The sequence below is a fragment of the Hylobates moloch genome, unplaced genomic scaffold, assembly GCF_009828535.3.
Source record: "Hylobates moloch isolate HMO894 unplaced genomic scaffold, HMol_V3 SCAFFOLD_1, whole genome shotgun sequence".
NCBI lineage: Eukaryota > Metazoa > Chordata > Mammalia > Primates > Hylobatidae > Hylobates > Hylobates moloch.
Genome location: NW_026652276.1, coordinates 186,926,774 through 186,943,301, shown reverse-complemented (window position 1 = coordinate 186,943,301; position 16,528 = coordinate 186,926,774). Strand labels below are relative to the sequence as shown.

Genomic DNA, 16,528 nt, shown 5'->3' with positions numbered 1-16,528 from the left:
TTCTCGTCCCCATATTGAAATAGAAATAACATTAGAACCTTAGAGTGAGGGGGCCAGAGGGTCTGGAGAGATGGCAGTGACCAACCTGCGTAGGGAACAGAGTGAGGCCCGATCATCAATGCTGACTCTTGGAGGAACACCCCAGCTGGCCTCCCTGCCCTGTCCTCCACGCCCGCAAGTTACATCTGAAGTTGAGGGAGGTGCGGCCAAATGATGCTCCTTCTCTTTTTATTTAAATTATAAACTTAAACTCGTTTAACCAGAAAGTTATGCAGATATATAGTACAAATACAAAAAAAAAATAGAGGAACATCAAAAGTGCTAATAATTCCACCCAAAGACAATTTCTTTTAAAGCTGCAGAAATAACCTTCCAGATCTTTTCAGATATACATATACACAAATACGTATTTATCATTAAATGTGATAATACTATAGATAGAATAGTGCAATTGTAAGTGTGCAATTTCAACCCCTCGACAATACATTGCTATTTTAATGTAACTAGAGTTGCCTGCCCTTCTGTCTGGCTCCAATGAGATCAGACTTAGGTCTGCCCTCCCACGCCACCACCAGTCCATCTTCATTTCTAAAAGGGCTTGAGAGATTGTGGCACCCTTCAGAGGATGGCTTTGAGACCAGAAGCTGAAGTTACTTCTCTGCACCAGTACCAACTGGCTTGACTTGGGACAATGGTGGGCTGGGCGTGCCGATTATTCTGCCTGACACTGACCATCCAATGCAGTTCATCCACTCCAGCCCCCAGCTTTCCCAAGATCGCATCATCCTTCACCCTCTTCCAGTGCACTGAGGAGATGCCTCCCTTTTTAGTTTCTTTCCAGTCTTCTAAAGGTGTAAACTCATTGCTCCACTCCACTGGGGTCTTTCATTTTGGCTCCCCAGTAAACCGAATGTAAACTGTTTCTCCCCATATTTGGCCTCTGTAACAACTCCACCTCCAGCGATGAAGGGCCATGGACCAGGAGAGACGGGAAGAGTGGTGAATGCCCTACCACAGCAGCAAGGTGATCAAGCACAGAATAGGGCCCGGCCCGTGCCGCTGACTCCTGCCATCTGTAACTTCTATAACCTCCGAAACGTAAGGTTCAAAGAACTAAAGGAGTCAAGTATATTACATAACTATTAGCCAGGGGCAGAAAAAATAGCTTTTATCTGAGAAATGCAAGTCCTTTTAATTATCAGGCCCAGAGAGACATTAAAATGAGACTACAATCATGCCCTAATCCCCACTTTGAGCTACGTATTCATCTCTTGAGACTATTTGCTCTTTCCACATTTAGTTATAAATTAACCTAATAACGCCACACCCCACACTAGAATCCACACCCTATAGCTTAACAATAGATAGCCAATCACTAATTGATATTTCTGTAAACCCATGAGAATTTCTGACAAACAACTTTGTGTCAGCCCATTCCCCGTACCCCTTTTTTTGCCTTTAAAAATCCACTTGTGGCCAGGTAAGGTGGCTCACATCTGTAATCCCAAAACTTTGGGAGGCTGAAGCGGGAGGATTGCTTGAGCCCAGGAATTCGAGACCAGCCTGGACAACATAGCAAAATTTTATCTCTACAAAAAATAAGCCAGGCATGGTAGCGCACACCTGTAGTCTGAGCTACTCAGGAGGCTGGGGAAGGAGGATTACTTGACCCCTGGATGTGGAGGCTGCAGTGAGCTGTGATCATCCCACTGCAGGCCAGCCTAGGCAACACAGTGAGACCCTGTCTCAATAAAAAAAAAAAAAAACACTTGTAATCTCAGGAAAAAAAAAAAACCTGCCTGTAACTGCTGTTAATTGGAATGCATATTCAAGGCAACTTGAATCTGCTCCTGGCTGCAATTCTCAAATGTGGCCCAAATAAACTTTATTTGTATCAATTTTGCCTCAGGTCAACATCCACAAATGAACTGCTTTTCTGAGGGCTGAGGGGCAGGTGGTAATGTTAGGACCATCATCACCGCCTGTGCTGAGTCTCCAACAAGTAAAGCCTCTGCACCTCAGAAACACAAGAGGAATGGGTTTTGCTACCTCCTAGGTTAGTCTCAAAGCCCTTGGAAGAAAGATGAATTCTTTTCAACAAAAATAATCATGGCTAAGATTTACCAAGCACTTATTCTGTGCCAGGCCCTTTTTTTATATAATCGCATTTAATCCTCACAAACACCCATGAGGTAGATGCTATTTCTATCCCCATTTTACTGATGAGGAAACTGAGGCCAGGGTGTTAATCAATGTCACCAAGGTCATAGGGCTAGTAACTGGTGTTTCCAGGAATTGAGCCCAAAAACCTGACTCTAGAGTTCATTCTCTCTACAGCGTGCAGCCGCCAAAGGAGACATCCAAATCACCTCTCAGGCACCCGTTTTCAAATTTCAGGGGATTTTCCTTACCATCTATTTCAGATTCAGTTCCTGTATGTCCACCTGTCCCAAAAAGTAGAACATAACAGATACAGGCATTCCGAACACTGGACTTCCATGGTCTCAAGTCAAATCTTTATTTAATAAGACACAAGTGAGAAGAGTCCCTAGAAAGGACCAACTGGAAAACTAAGTTACTTCGGAGATCACAGCCCAGGAAAGAATAGTAACCCCATAATCCTACCTCAAAAAAGGGGCATAAGGTTTGAGCCAAGTCTCCTGTGAAATGTCAAAATCCTAGCCACGGCACCATCAAAGTAATTCAGAGGGAGAGCTTGCATAGGTAGGCCTCAAGACTTATTATAAACCTATGGCAGCTAAGAAAGTATACATTGGTATAAAAATTTAGAAAAATAGACCAATGGACAGAATGGATATCTCCAAAACAGACCCATGCACACAGGGACCCTCAGGTTACAAGGAAGGGAGCACTGCAGAGGGCTAAGGAAAGGACCATGTTCTTAATGTCATTACGGGAAGAAATGAAACCAGGCCTCCACCTCACACCATGCACAAACAACACTTCCAGGAGGACCTGAGACCCAGTTATGGAAGACGATCAGGGAGATCATCTATAATGATCTTTGTGACCCCAGGTTAGGGAAGATTTCTTGAACATGTTACAGAAATATTGATAAATTGGACATTAAAATTTAAAACTTCCACTCACCGAAAGATACCCTTACAAAAAGAAAAAGGCAGACCAGGCATAGTGGCTCACACCTGTAATCCCAGCAGTTTGAGAGGCCAAGGCAGGTGGATCACCTGAGGCCAGGAGTTCAAGACCAGCCTGGCCAATGTGGCAAAACTCCATCTCTACTAAAAATACAAAAATGAGCCAGGTGTGGTGGCACGCACCTGTAGTCCCAGCTACTCCAGAGGCTGAGGCAGGAGGATCACTTGAGCCCAGGAGATGGAGGTTGTAATAAGCTGAAAACATGCCACTGCACTCCAGCCTGGGTGACAGGAGTGAAATTAAAAAAAAGTAAAAAGGCAAACCACAGAGTGGGACAAGCCATTTTCAACACGTGTAAGATAAAGAACTCCTGCAAATCAACAGGAAAAAGACACATAGCGAACAGAACAACAGGCAAGAGACTTGAGCAGGCACCTCAAGAGAGAAGAATTCCAAATGGCCAGTAAATACATGAAAAGGTGCTCAATCTCATTACAAATCCAACAGATGTAGCCGGGCGCCGTGGTTCACACCTGTAATTCCAGCACTTTGGGAGGCCAAGGCAGGTGGATCACGACTTCAGGAGTACAAGACCAGGCTGGCCAACATGGTGAAACCCCATCTCTACTAAAAATACAAAAATTAGCTGGGCGTGGTGGTGGCCACCTGTAATCCCAGCTGCTCAGGAGGCTGAGGCAGGAGAATCACTTCAACCCAGGAGGCAGAGACTGCAGTGAGCTGACATCGCACCATTCCACTCCAGCCTGGGTGACAAGAGCAAAACTCTATCTCGAACAAAAAAACAAAAAACAAACAAACAAAATCCAACAGATGCACATTAAAACCACACTGAGATTTCTCTAATGAAGCCTTTAGACACAACTCCCAGCTTATAGAGAAGAACGAGTGAGACACCATGAGAAAACATCAGACAAATGCAGAACATCTCTTGAAACAAGGAGGCGGAGGTTGCAGTGAGCCAAGATCGCACCACTGCACTCTAGCCTGGGTGACAGTGCAAGAATCTGTCTCAAAAAAAAAAAAAAATTAGTTGGGCACCATGACATGGGCATTTAGTATCAGCTATTCAGGAGGCTGAAGTTGGAGGACTGCTTGAGCCCAGTTAAGCTGGTATTCTGCCACTGCACTCCAGCCTGGGCAATAGAGACCCTATCTCAAAAAAAAAAAAAAAAGAAATTTTTAATAAAAATTAGGCTAATGCAATAATGAAAATTAGGTTAGAAAATCTCTGTCACGAGAACGCCACAAAGATACTCCTCAAGAAGAGCAACTCCAAGACACCTAATTGTCAGATTCACCAAAGTTGAAATGAAGGAAAAAATATTAAGGGCAGCCAGAGAGAAAGGTTGGGTTACCCACAAAGGGAACCCCATCAGACTAACAGCAGGTCTCTCGGCAGAAACTCTACAAGCCAGAAGAGACTGGGGGCCAATATTCAACATTCTTAAAGAAAAGAATTTTCAACCCAGAATCTCATATCCAGCCAAACTAAGCTTCATAAGTGAAGGAGAAATAAAATCCTTTACAGACAAGCAAATGCTGAGAGATTTTGTCACCACCAGGCCTGCCCTAAAAGAGCTCCTGAAGGAAGCACTAAACATGGAAAGGAACAACCGGTACCAGCCACTGCAAAAACATGCCAAATTGTAAAGACCATCGAGGCTAGGAAGAAACTGCATCAACTAACGAGCAAAATAACCAACTAACATCATAATGACAGGATCAAATTCACACATAACAATATTAACCTTAAATGTAAATGGGCTAAATGCTCCAATTAAAAGACACAGACTGGCAAATTGGATAAAGAGTCAAGACCCATCAGTGTGCTGTATTCAGGAAACCCATCTCACAGGCAGAGACACACATAGGCTCAAAATAAAGGGATGGCGGAAGATCTACCAAGCAAATGGAAAACAAAAAAAGGCAGAGGTTGCAATCCTAATCTCTGATAAAACAGACTTTAAACCAACAAAGATCAAAAGAGACAAAGAAGGCCATTACATAATGGTAAAGGGATCAATTCGACAAGAAGAACTAACTATCCTAAATATATATACATCCAATACAGGAGCACCCAGATTCATAAAGCAAGTCCTTAGAGACCTACAAAGAGACTTAGACTCCCACAGAATAATAATGGGAGACTTCAACAACCCACTGTCAACATTAGACAGACCAATGAGACAGAAAGTTAACAAGGATATCCAGGAATTGAAATCAGCTCTGCACCAAGCAGACCCAATAGACATCTACAGAACTCTCCACCCCAAATCAACAGAATATACATTCTTCTCAGCACCACACCACACCTATTCCAAAATTGACCACATAGTTGGAAGTAAAGCACTCCTCAGCAAATGTGAAAGAACAGAAATTATAACAAACTGTCTCTCAGACCACAGTGCAATCAAACTAGAACTCAGGATTAAGAAACTCACTCAAAACTGCTCAACTACATGGCAACTGAACAACCTGCTCCTGAATGACTACTGGGTACATAACGAAATGAAGGCAGAAATAAAGATGTTCTTTGAAACCAATGAGAACAAAGATATAACATACCACAATCTCTGCAACACATTTAAAGCAGTGTGTAGAGGGAAATTTATAGCACTAAATGCCCACAAGAGAAAGCAGGAAAGATCTAAATTTGACACCCTAACATCACAATTAAAAGAACTAGAGAAGCAAGAGCAAACACATTCAAAAGCTAGCAGAAGGCAAGAAATAACTAAGATCAGAGCAGAACTGAAGGAAATAGAGACACAAAAAAACCTTCAAAAAATCAATGAATCCAGGAGGTGTTTTTTTGAAAAGATCAACAAAATTGATAGACCACTAGCAAGACTAATAAAGAAAAGAGAGAAGAATCAAATAGATGCAATAAAAATGATAAAGGGGATGTCACCACCGATCCCACAGAAATACAGACTACCATCAGAGAATACTATAAACACCTCTATGCAAATAAACTAGAAAATCTAGAAGAAATGGATAAATTCCTGGACACATACACCCTCCCAAGACTAAACCAGGAAGAAGTTGAATCTCTGAATAGACCAATAACAGGCTCTGAAATTGAGGCAATAATTAATAGCTTACCAACCAAAAAAAGTCCAGGACCAGACAGATTCACAGCCAAATTCTACCAGAGGTACAAGGAGGAGCTGGTACCATTCCTTCTGAAACTATTCCAATCAATAGAAAAAGAGGGAATCCTCCCTAACTCATTTTATGAGGCCAGCATCATCCTGATACCAAAGCCTGGCAGAGACACAACAAAAAAAGAGAATTTTAGGCCAATATCCCTGATGAACATCAAAGCAAAAATCCTCAATAAAATACTGGCAAACCAAATCCAGCAGCACATCAAAAAGCTTATCCACCATGATCGAGTGGGCTTCATTCCTGGGATGCAAGGCTGGTTCAACATACGCAAATCAATAAACATAATCCAGCATATAAACAGAACCAACGACAAAAACCACATGAGTATCCCAATAGATGCAGAAAAGGCCTTTGACAAAATTCAACAGCCCTTCATGCTAAAAATTCTCAGTAAATTAGGTATTGATGGGACGTATCTCAAAATAATAAGAGCTATCTATGACAAACCCACAGCCAATATCATACTGAATGGGCAAAAACTGGAAGCATTCCCTTTGAAAATTGGCACAAGACAGGGATGCCCTCTCTCACCACTCCTATTCAACATAGTATTGGAAGTTCTGGCCAGAGCAATCAGGCAGGAGAAGGAACTAAAGGGTATTCAATTAAGAAAAGAGGAAGTCAAATTGTCCTTGTTTGCAGATGACATGATTGTATGTCTAGAAAACCCCATCGTCTCAGCCCAAAATCTCCTTAAGCTGATAGGCAACTTCAGCAAAGTCTCAGGATACAAAATCAATGTGCAAAAATCACAAGCATTCTTATACAGCAATAACAGACAAACAGAGAGCCAAATCATGAGTGAACTCCCATTCACAATTGCTTCAAAGAGAATAAAATATCTAGGAATCCAACTTACAAGGGACATCAAGGACCTCTTCAAGGAGAACTACAAACCACTGCTCAATGAAATAAAAGAGGATACAAACAAATGGAAGAACATTCCATGCTCACGGGTAGGAAGAATCAATATCATGAAAATGGCCAAACTGTCCAAGGTAATTTATAGATTCAGTGCCATCCCCATCAAGCTACCAATGACTTTCTTCACAGAATTGGAAAAAACTACTTTAAAGTTCATATGGAACCAAAAAAGAGCCCACGTTGCCAAGTCAATCCTAAGCCAAAAGAACAAAGCTGGAGGCATCACGCTACCTGACTTCAAACTATACTACAAGGCTACAGTAACCAAAACAGCATGATACTGCTACCAAAACAGAGATATAGACCAATGGAACAGAACAGAGCCCTCAGAAATAATGCCACATATCTACAACTATCTGATCTTTGACAAACCTGACAAAAACAAGAAATGGGGTAAGGATTCCCTATGTAATAAATGGTGTTGGGAAAACTGGCTAGCCATATGTAGAAAGCTGAAACTGGATCCCTTCCTTACACCTTATATAAAAATTAATTCAAGATGGATTAAAGACTTAAATCTTAGACCTAAAACCATAAAAGCCCTAGAAGCAAACCTAGGCAATACCATTCAGGACATAGGCATGGGCAAGGACTTCATGTCTAAAACACCAAAAGCAATGGCAACAAAAGCCAAAATTGACAAATGGGATCTCATTAAACTAAAGAGCTTCTGCACAGCAAAGGAAACTACCATCAGAGTGAACAGGCAACCTACAGAATGGGAGAAAATTTTTGCAGTCTACTCATCTGACAAAGGGCTAATATCCAGAATCTACAATGAACTCAAACAAATTTACAAGAAAAAAACAAACAACCCCATCAAAAAGTGGGCAAAGGATATGAACAGACACTTCTCAAAAGAAGACATTTATGCAGCCAAAAGATGCACGAAAAAATGTTCATCATCACTGGCCATCAGAGAAATGCAAATCAAAACCACAATGAGATACCATCTCACACCAGTTAGAATGGCAGTCATTAAAAAGTCAGGAAACAACAGGTGCTGGAGAGGATGTGGAGAAATAGGAACACTTTTACACTGTTGGTGGGACTGTAAACTAGTTCAACCATTGTGGAAGTCAGTGTGGTGATTCCTCAGGGATCTAGAACTAGAAATACCATCTGACCCAGTCATCCCATTACTGGGTATATACCCAAAGGATTATAAATCATGCTGCTACAAAGACACATGCACATGTATGTTTATTGTGGCACTATTCACAATAGCAAAGACTTGGAACCAACCCAAATGTCCATCAGTGATAGACTGGATTAAGAAAATGTGGCACATATACACCAAGGAATACTATGCAGCCATAAAAAATGATGAGTTCATGTCCTTTGTAGGGACATGGATGAAGCCGGAAACCATCATTCTCAGCAAACTATCACAAGGACAAAAAACCAAACACTACATGTTCTCACTCATAGGTGAGAATTGAACAATGAGAACACATGGACATAGGAAGGGGAACAACACACACCGGGGCCTGTTGTGGGGTGGGGGGAGGGGGGAGGGATAGCATTAGGAGATATACCTAATGTTAAATGATGAGTTAATGGGTGCAGCACACCAACATGGCATGTGTATACATATGTAACTAACCTGCACGTTGTGCACATGTACCCTAAAACTCAAGAAAAAAAAATCTCTGTCACACACAAACACACACACACACACACGCACACACACACACACAGATATAGCCGTGCACACCACCCGGGGTAGCTAACCTTACAGAATAGCATTCTCCAGTGTTGACAAAGATGTGGGGCACGAAGACCTCTCATGTACAGTTGCTGAGAGTATAAATCCACAGAATCACTTTGGCATCACCTAGCAAAGCCAACGGAACATACCCCATGACCCAGCAATTCTACTGCAGGGTGGACATCCTACTGAAATATGCACAGGGAGGCAGGGACAAGAACACTCAGAACAGATCTATTCATGAAATCCCCAAATTGGTAACAAGTATCTGCAATGGTATGAATTTGTGAAAACCTATTGATGCAATAAAATGCTACATGACAATGACAGTGAATAAGCTACAGCTATTTGCAACAACAAGAATGAATCTCATAAACATCATGTTGGTGAATGAAGCCAGATATGAAGAACACATCCTGTATGGATCCATTTCTATAAATTTCAATAGCAGGTATCATCAAATAATAGTGGCCATGGACATATATGTCTGTAGTAAAATTTTAAAGAAAATCAAAGACATGAATGAACATAAAAGTAGAGGCAGTGGGGGGCCAGGCATGGTGGCTCACACCTGTAATCCCAGCACTTTGGGAGGCTGAGGCGGGTGGGTCACAAGAGGTCAGGAGTTCAAGACCAGCCTGACCAACATGTTGAAACCCCATTTCTACTAAAAATACAAAAAATTAGCCAGGCGTGGTGGTGGGCGCCTGTAATCTCAGCTACTCAGGAGGCTGAGGCAGGAGAATCACTTGAACCTGGGAGGTGGAGGTTGCAGTGAGCCGAGATCGCACCATTGCACTCCAGCCTGGGTGACAAGAGCGAAACTCCATCTTAAAAAAATTAAAAAAAAAATAGAGGCAGTGGTTACCATTAAATGGGGGGAATGCAATTGAGAAGGGATTGGCAGGAGGGCTCCAGGGGTCTCACAAAGTTCTGTTTCTTGACCTAATAAGGGGTTTACTTTATTTTAAAAAACAGTAACTGTTCATTATGTTTAATGTATTTTTTCTTTTCTTTTGAGACAGGGTCTCACTCTGTCATCCAGGCTGGAGTGCAGGGACACAGTCTCAGCTCACTGCAGCCTCAACCTCCCAAGGCTAAGGTGATCCTCCCATCTCAGCCTCCTGAGTAGCTGGGACTACAGGTGCATGCCACCAAACCTGGCTAATGTTTTGATGTTTTGTTGAGATGGGGTCTCACTGCGTGAACTCCTGAGCTCAAATGATCCTCCTGCCTCAGCCTCCCAAAGTTCTGAGATTACAGGTATGAGCCACTACAACCAGTTAGTATACTTTTCTAAATGTGTTTTAAAGCTCACATAAAGAAGATTAAAATAAATGTCCAAAACTGCCTGCAGAAAAAAATCTGGCCCCAAAACCCTCAGTGTTATCAGGCAGGCCTCCTTTCCACCATGTTTGTCTCGGGGAAGGAAGATGGCTTTTGAAATGAGACAGCAGGTTTCTGGGCTCTTCCAGAGAAAGCCTTTCTGGATTCGACCAGCCTCACTGAGGAGGGACTGGTTGGTGGTAACTAGACTTTGAGGTTTTGTGGCCATTAAAAGCAAGCAATTTATTTCTTTCTTTTTACGAATTTGCCCATGCTGCTGGAGAGGAAATTCTCACTCCCTCAGCCTGCAAGCCCCCTGAGGAAGGGTGGAAATCTCCCATATATTTTAATGCCGGGGCCTAGAGATCAAGGGGGCCTCAGAGTGCAGTGGTCTTGCCTTGACACCGAGCCTTTTTAGAGGAAGTGACTGGCTCTGGGGCACATGATGAGAGAATGACAGATCTAGACCTCAACTCAGGCTTAGGCCGGGCATGATGGCCCATGCGTGTAGTCCCAGCTACTCGAGAGGATGAGGTGGAGGACTGCTTAAGCACACGAGGTCAAGGCTGCACTAAGCTATGATCATACCACTGCACTCCAGCTGGGGGGACAGAAGACCCTGCTCCAAAATTTAAAAAAAAAAAAAACAACCCAGGCTTGCTGTGTCATTTTGTGCATCTATAAGGAAAGCTGATCTCCTATTTCTTGTTCACTCTGAGCTTTTCCTTAATTTTTTCAGTCATCAGTAAGGAATTTGATGCAGTTGTGTTCAAACTAAAAACAAGGTGGGGTTTTTCTTTCCTCTCATGGAAAGATACATTTTGAAGTAAGTGAGTACTGGTGTTGGCTCAGTGACTGAAGTGGGAAGAGCCGTGACTTCTGCAATTTTCATGGCCCCAAAGAGCCAGCATTAGGGCATGTAATACCTCTGCACCAAGGACAAAAAGGATAAAGTACAAATGAAGCACAACATGTCTGTCCCTGTTCCAGAGGCACAATTCACTAAAGGACACGTTTCCAATAAAATCAGAGCTTATAGGGGCCAGGTGCGGTGGCTCATGCCTGTAATCCCAGCACTTTGGGAGGCCAAGATGGGCAGATCACCTGAGGCCAAGAGTTCTAGACCAGCCTGACCAACATAGCAAAACCCTGTCTCTACCAATACAAAAAATTAGCCGGGCATGGTGGCGTGCACTTGTAGTCCCAGCTACTTGGGAAGCTGAGGCAGAAGAATCACTTGAACCCAAGAGGTGGAGGTTGCACTCCAGCCTAGGTGGCAGAGACTGTCTCAAAATCAGGGCTTATAGGGTAGATGGCTGTTAGGTAAGGAACCAGCAGTCTCTGCCATTCTCACCAGCAAGAATCAGGACATCTCAGAGGAACTGTGGAAGTTTGTCAAGTGGGACTGAAAGCTGAATAATATAAGGCCTAGGACCTGAGTTCTGAATAAAAATGAATACCACTCAAGCCCAAACTAATTGCTAGGAATTAAATATTTGGATTTTCATTTAGCGGCAGTTCCCAAAAGAAGGGTGCATGGATATGCAAAAACGCAAGTGTCTACTAGGCTTGCATTAGCTGGAGTTGGGGATAGTCCTAACCAATGTATTCACATGTGCACACAAACATTTCAGCATGCATTTGCCCCACCCCCTTGGGGATGTGCAGCAGCTGTGCAGCAGTGCAGTGGGGAAGGCCTTATCTGTCTCCGTCACTTGTGCTGAGTAGCAGGCACATCACCTGGAGGTAGGTAGCAGCGGGGCCAGCTAGCAGAGAGGACACAGCTGACCCACGCCGTGTAAGGCATGGACTTCAGGTGACCAGGACCAGTTTCATCCACACTCACTTCTCTGCGTCCTTGTGACCAGTGAATGAGCTTTCTAAGAAAGCTAGCCGGGATTAGGTGCTAATCCCCCGAAGGAAGGGCCAAACTGAGCCTCATTAACACAATGAGCTATGCCGCAAACTCTGGCCTAACTCCAGAGCAAAGGCAGCAGACAAGTCTTACCTTTTATTACCAACACACAGGGATCAATACTACCTGCCTGGAGCAGGGGTTGGCAACCTTTTTCTGTAAAGGGTCAGGTAGTATTTGAGGTTTTGTGGACCATCTGCTCTCCGTGGCAATTACTCAGCTCTGCCTTTATAGTGTGAAAAAAGGTATGGACGATACCTAACCAAGTGAGTGTGGCTGTGTCTCAAAAACACTTTGTAGAAACAGGGGGCTGGCCAGGTATGGCCAATGGGCTGTAATTTGCCAACTCTTGGCCTAGAAACCACGTGCCCACTTGTTGTAATGGAGGGTGAGGGTGTCTCCAGGCCCACGGTGTTGTACTCAATTAGTCCTGCCTGCACAGGTGTTGTAAGGGGAGTACCAGGCTCTAGATCAGTGGTCTACAAAGTGGGCTATGCCTACCCCAGGGTGTGTACCATGTGATCCATTGGCATACAGGAAAAAGCATTAAATTTCTGTTCATTTTAAAATCTGTTTTCATTTTAGACTATTGATCTTGTCTACCCTATCATGGGTCTGTAGATTTGCCAATGAGTCATGCCTTGTATCTAACGTGCTAATGAGAAGTCAGGCTTATAAACCTCTGAAGAGGATCTCACAGCAGTTGTATCCTGGAATAGCAATATGCCCATTCCCACTCCCTGCTTGTCGGGTCTGAGATATGCAGGTATCTCAGGAATTCCCCTAAAAAGAGAGCAGTGGTCCCCAATTCCTCGAAGGCAGCTTCCTCAGGAACTATGGTGGACTTGCCACACTAAAGGAGTTTTGGATTCAAGGTTCTGTCTTGAATCTGATCAGTGGTTCAGCTATTGGTGAGAACACAAAGGGAACTGCAACCACCCCCCAGCACACACCATTCATAAGAGCATTAAATAAGTTGTGCTTTCCTGATTTCTGGTGGTCTCTCTCTCCCTCCGTAGTTCAGGCCTGCCATATAAAGTAGACAGATTGTACATTGCACAAGAGTGCTGCATCTAACGAGGCATCCTTCACATTGTAGACATGGTAGACTTACATGCCCTATGATAACTTCCTGGCACATAGCAACGTGTCCTTCTAACAAACAGTACATTATGACCACTTCTGACCAATAGATGCAAAGCACTTTGAGGAAAGCGTGTCTCTTTAATTCCCGAAGAACTATATGAGTTCGTAGTAGCCACAACTAGTAGGTGAAGGATAGAAAAGAAAAATGCACAAAGTCCAACAGATTCAAACTCTTCCGGGGCAGGGATGTCTTGTGAATGCCTTTTACAGTATTGAAGGACCTCTTCAGAGTGAGGCAGCATTCGAGTGCTCAATCATTAGCACAGACCCCCACGAGCAAGGACTTGGAGGTAACCATCACCCCTCAAACAGTCATCTCTACTGAGGACTGGAGGTGAAGAGAGAAAGGAAAAAAATATTTTTCCCCATCCCAGCTGTTCTCCCTCTTGTATAGAGGAGCTGGAAGAAGTCAAGCAAAGCAGCACAGATGTGTTTTGATGTTTACTCACATGGAAGCAAGTAACAAAATCAGAAAAATAAAACCATCCTTCAAGAAGAGCCAGTTGTTTTGTAGCTTCCCACTATTTATTCTCATTCTCCTGGTAACAGCTCTCCACTTTCCCTTTAGGAAATCAGTTCTGCCCCATGGTTCAAAATCTCTAGAACTCACAAAATACCCTGCCTTCTACCAGCCAAAGGGGTGAGCACACGACTTAAGCTAGGTCAGTTGCACTCTCTCTCTCCTTCTCTGTGATGGTTAATTTCGTGTGTCAACTTGACTGGGCCACACAGTGCCCACATATTTGGTCAAACATTCTGAGCGTTTCTGCAAGGGTGTTTTTGAAAGAGATTAACACCTTAATCAGTCAAGAAGATTGCCCTCCATAGTGAATGGTCCTCATCCAACTACTTGAAGCCTAAATAGAATTAAAAGACCAACCTTTCCTCTAAGTAAGGAGAATTCTCTAGCAGACTGCCTTCATATGCAATATCAACTCTTCCCGTCTGATGGCCTTCAAATAGAAACATGGGTTCTGCTTGGGTCTCCAACCTGCCAGACTGGACTTGCCAGCCTCTGCAATCACACGAGCCAATTCCTTCTTTTACACACACGGGGAGAGGGGGAGGGAGGAGAGGGGGAGAGGTGGAGATAGAGGTTTCTGTTTCTCTGGAGAACCCTGATTAATATACACTCTTTCTCTCTGTCTGGATTTTGAAGCATGAGTGTAGACCCTTAAAAATATTAAAATGTTTGGAAAGCAGTTATTCCAGCAGTGGTGTCCTGATGAGACTGTCAGGGACCTAGTTCCTGCTACCTAAGCCTCTCCAGAGATGCTCTCATTCTTATCCTTTTCCAAAACTGGTTCTCAATCTTCCTAACAATGCTTTGATCCACCCTATATCTTCTTTTAGTCCATGAATATTTACTGAGCGCTATGATCTGAATGTTGGTGTCCCTCTAAAATTTATAGAACTTAATCCCCAATGTGATTGTGTTAAGAGGTGGGAACTTTAGGAGGCCTCTTGAATGGGATTAGTGCCCTACAGAAAAGGTGTGAGGGAGCCTGCTGGTCCCTTCTGCCAGAGGACACACAGAAGGCACTAACTATGAGGAACGGACTCTCATCAGATACCAAATCTGCTGGCAACTTGATCTTGAACATCCCAGACTCCAGAACTGTCAGCAATAAATCTGTGTTGTTTATAAATTACCCAGTCTAAAGAATTTTGTTAACAGTCTGAGCGGACTAAGACAACGAGTACCTACTATATTCAAGGTACTGTTCTATTGAGGAAATACAAGTGAACAAGCTAGCCCTTGCTGTCATGGAACATACTTTCTAAAAAGTCCTTTTCTGCCTAAGTAGATTAACTCTTCTTGAGAGTTTATTTCTGTTGCTTGCCACCAAAGAATCCCAGCAAATACTAACAACCTCCCTGCAGAGACTTCTAGCTCCGCCCCTTCCCTGGGTCATCTTAGATAAGCCAGATATCAATCTTCAGAAGTTAGAAGATCCCTGGCTTGATGCAATTCTTGAGAGCCACTTCTTTATGATCACCCCATGAAAAAAACCCTGAGAACCCACCAGTGCACTTGTCTAATGTCCTAACGTTTGGATAAAAATGACTCCACAGGAACATCTACATCAGAGGGGTTTCTCAACAGATGCCCTCCATCGAAACCATCTTTTCTCCTCTCCTGTTTAGAACCTGGGAAGATACCTCACAACAAGTATTACCTTGTTTATGCCTCATTATGACTTGTTTCAGGTTTAATCTTCTTCATCAGAGCCTTTTTAACGTCCTCCCCCAAGACCCAAAGGATTTATTCCGGAATTAGACAGGAGACAAGATCAGAGAAGCTGATGCAAACGGCCAGACATGGCTTTCTCATCAGGTAGCACCAGACAGTTATTTAACACAACTGAAACCCTATCTTGAAGCAAGTAAGCATGCTGTTTGGTTCACTGTGGGGGTGTCAGTGACTACGGCTGGGAATTGTCACAGTTTAGTTTAGCACTTCTGGCAAACTTTGGAGCCAGCTTGCATAATGCAGTGTCTAAAGAACATGATTCCAGTTGAACAGAGCATGTTTGTGGTTAAGAATAGAACTCTGTCACATAACAACTCATATATAAACCATGAGGCTGGGGGAGGAACAAAATTAAATAATAGTCACTGGGGGTTCTTGAACACCTGTCCCAGTCCCTCAGAGCATAAACTATCTGGGAATTGCCAGCACACTGAAGCCAACCCTGCCCTGAAATCAAATGGCAAAAATAAACAACCAAACTGACCCAGTTAAATCAGGAAACATGACCGCACCTTTAAGCAGGCCACCATTCAGGTGGCCTCTCCAGCCCAGGCCTCCTCGGGGATTTAGCTCTGAGTTCTGAAAAAATTAACTGCAGTAGATCCCATGACAGCCACGCTGGATTCACAGCGGGATTGAAAGCTGAGACTGCGTTAGGTCTGAATGCCACCCTCACGTTTGCATTTTCACTGCACGCACATGGAATGGATTATGCTTTGAACAGAATGCATGAAACGTGGGCCCTGGCTCCTTCTAAACAGTTGTGGGAGACTCATGACCCAGTGCTCAGACTTGCAAAGAACTAAGAATTAGAAATGAAATATTTGGGTTTCCCTGCCAGGAAACACTTTACAACAGTGTGTAGGTCTAACTGGAGAGGTTGCCCAATGACAGAGTGGAAATTTCATGGCTGGGTACATATAAAGCTAAGCCGTCAGAACAA

General features: G+C 43.4%; 1 pseudogene; it reads right to left on the bottom strand.

Moving 5' to 3' along the window:
* LOC116810909 (uncharacterized) overlaps positions 1–16,528 on the bottom strand; it is a 70,092-nt pseudogene that overhangs the window by 28,739 nt on the left and 24,825 nt on the right.